The following is a 2,856-nucleotide window of genomic DNA, read 5'->3' on the forward strand; positions in this document are numbered from 1 at the left end:
CTAATAAATATCGTTCCTCTGGCAACTTGAGATGACGTCGAATGGAAGTTTGTCGTAACTTTTAAATGGAAACGACCGGACTAGCGACAATGTCATTTTTGCAATTAAAAAAACGTTTATTATTGGACTTACAAATTATGTTTGTAAGCGCAAGTAGGTGCTACTTTACGATTGGATTTTGTAAATGCTATCTCTCCGTATTATCATGGTATCTGGGACAGATGCAAACAGTAAATTTTATGTAGAATATTACTTACTTTGTCATTAAACACTACACTGTTCACAGACTAAACACTGGTGGACAGGTGCAGTCTTCGTAACAGCTTATAGAAGAGACGTCTACCGACAAAACGGCGTATCACTCGACGTAACTGATGTTATTTAGACACTTACCGATGACGTTAATCAGTAAGAGCAGAACCTTCCATCTTTTCATATTCTTTAAATATGTCTCTCTCCCCGGAATTTACATTGTTTACGTCGCATTCTACAGTACTATCGGGTCAAAAGTGATTTCAAAAATCCTGTCCAGTTTGACGTATAAGGGCTGTTTCACACTATGACCGACTGGACCGACTCCAAGTCGTGTTGCCATGGCAACAGCAGTCGGCTGACCGACTGGTCGCTCCAATCGGACAGATTTAAAAAGTTAAATATTTGTAGTCGGGTTTGAGCAGTCGGTGAGCTACAGCCAATGAGAGCTACGAAGATATAACTAATCAGAGTTTAGATTTATCCGAAGTTAGAAAATGGCGGAAGGTACAGTTTTCTCGGAAGCTTTAATAAACGAAGTCAGAAAATATCCGTGACTTTATGATATTCGGCGAGCCGATTATAAAGACAACATTAAAATATAATTCTTGGACGGAGATTTCCAAGAAACTATACGTTGAAGGTGCGTGATTGACTATAAAACATTCCAATAGATGAGGTTGCCAATTTCTGGATACGAATGAAGTATGTTTTAAAACAATTCGAAATGCACGATCGCTTTCTATGACGGCCATGTTTTCTGTTTAGATTGAAAAACTTACCATGATTGGCTAGTGTTTTGATCTGTAACACGCGTTCCGATTGGTCCTTAGAGGCCACCGACATATAATCGTACTCAGCGTGAATGTTCTTACTACTAGTCGGTCCGATCTTAAGGATCGGACCGACTAGTAGTAAGAGCATTCGGACCGGTCAGTCGAGTCGGTCATAGTGTGAAAAAGCCCTAAAACGTCAGATTTAAACAAAGTTTAAAGTGAGTGAATCAGATTTTATAAAGATAAAATTTCATGCAAGTGAATTTTTGGCATAAAATATTAAATTACATTAAATAATTAATTTCATATAAGAAAATAGGTGACAGACTCGAAGAGAAAACTACATCCGTTATGCCCAGTCATGGAATTTCCATGACTGGGCATAACGGATGTAGTTTTCTCTTCGAGTCTGTCAAAAATGATGGCATTTCCGGCTCTCACATAAAATTATTAATTTAAACAATTACGGAAATTTGTGATTAAACAATCTTGTCATTAAATATATTTTTATAAATAATATATAGCGCATAATCTCTGTATGTATTTCCTTTATTCAAATTGGAAATTAGATATCTCTTCATCAAACGATCAAAATATAAAATTGGAAATGATTCAAAAAAATTCATTTAAAGACACAATGTGTGAAGTTTGTATCTTAATTTGCAGGTGTTTGAATTGGAAATGGCACAGAAGTTTTTCTCAAATTGCAGGTCATTACAAACTCAAGCAATCGTCAAGAGTATTGTTCGATGACCAATATTTTTGATAATTGCTTGAGTTTGATTGAGTCGAAAAATCCACAAGAATTTCTTCGGGGTTGTCCGTCCAGATACGTCGGGCCCCTTTCCTCGGCACCCATTGTGGGCCTGGTCGAACCCACAATGCGCTTGCTAAAGAGTTAAATCAAAGAAAGCACAATAAACGAGGATGAACTTTGGGTCTTCTGAAGAGAAAACGCACGAAACGCGATGCCCGGAGGTTAAAAACATAAATGAAAAAAGACAAATCATAGAGTCCGAGTAAAAGTGATTACTGGTTTCATTGAAATTTTTTGATTTTAATGAAAAATAAGTCACACGAGACACGGAATATTTATGAATGGTTCCAGTTTCGTGTCATTTCATAAATTGCCGCAAAGGGATTTCAATTTTCAATTTGAAGAAAGAAAATACACAGATTATGTGTTATTTAATAACATATTTTTTTTAAAATAAATAATATATTTAGTTACAAAATTGTTTAATCACAAATTTTTGAAATTGCTTAAATTAATAGTTCCATTTATTAAGGATATAAATGTATATAAATACGCGAATAGCGAATATGCATTTGTATTGAATCTATATTGGTGCAAGAGTTGTTAGTAAATAAATATGAATAAATTGCAGGTGCTTTTTTTGGTATATTTCATTTGTGTCAGCAGTGAGTGGATTGTCTTTCTTTATCTATATTTATATCTTGCAACCGTAATAGCGGAGGCTATTTCTTTTACAGAAATGTTCAACGGGGTGAAGTCATCGCAGAAAACCAGTAGTGGGCAACGCAGTGGCGGGCAAGGCCAGATCGTGATAATCAAGAATCCTCCTATCAGACCTTGTCAACCGAGAGAAATTGTAGGTATTTGCAGAGTAGAGTGCATGATACTGAAACTACCACTGTGTAAAAGAAAAACAGTTAAGTGCCGATGTCCCAAGAAACTTTAACACAGTGTTACATAATCTACTCCATGATAAACGCAATAGAGAATAGAGACGACGATTCCGATATTTGTCAAAGAAAAAATGCAATTATGATTTTATGGGTACAAAAATAAAATTTAAATACTTAA

At 35.4% G+C, this 2,856-nt stretch overlaps 1 long non-coding RNA gene across 1 annotated transcript; it reads left to right on the forward strand.

Moving 5' to 3' along the window:
* Positions 1 to 2,332: 2,332 nt before the first annotated feature.
* Positions 2,333 to 2,856, forward strand: LOC136990115 (uncharacterized). Its single transcript, XR_010883003.1, has 2 exons — positions 2,333 to 2,450; positions 2,523 to 2,856. It is a non-coding gene; the product is annotated as an uncharacterized lncRNA (long non-coding RNA).

The sequence above is a fragment of the Centruroides vittatus genome, unplaced genomic scaffold (genome assembly GCF_030686945.1).
Source record: "Centruroides vittatus isolate TY-2023 unplaced genomic scaffold, ASM3068694v2 contig_1309, whole genome shotgun sequence".
NCBI lineage: Eukaryota > Metazoa > Arthropoda > Arachnida > Scorpiones > Buthidae > Centruroides > Centruroides vittatus.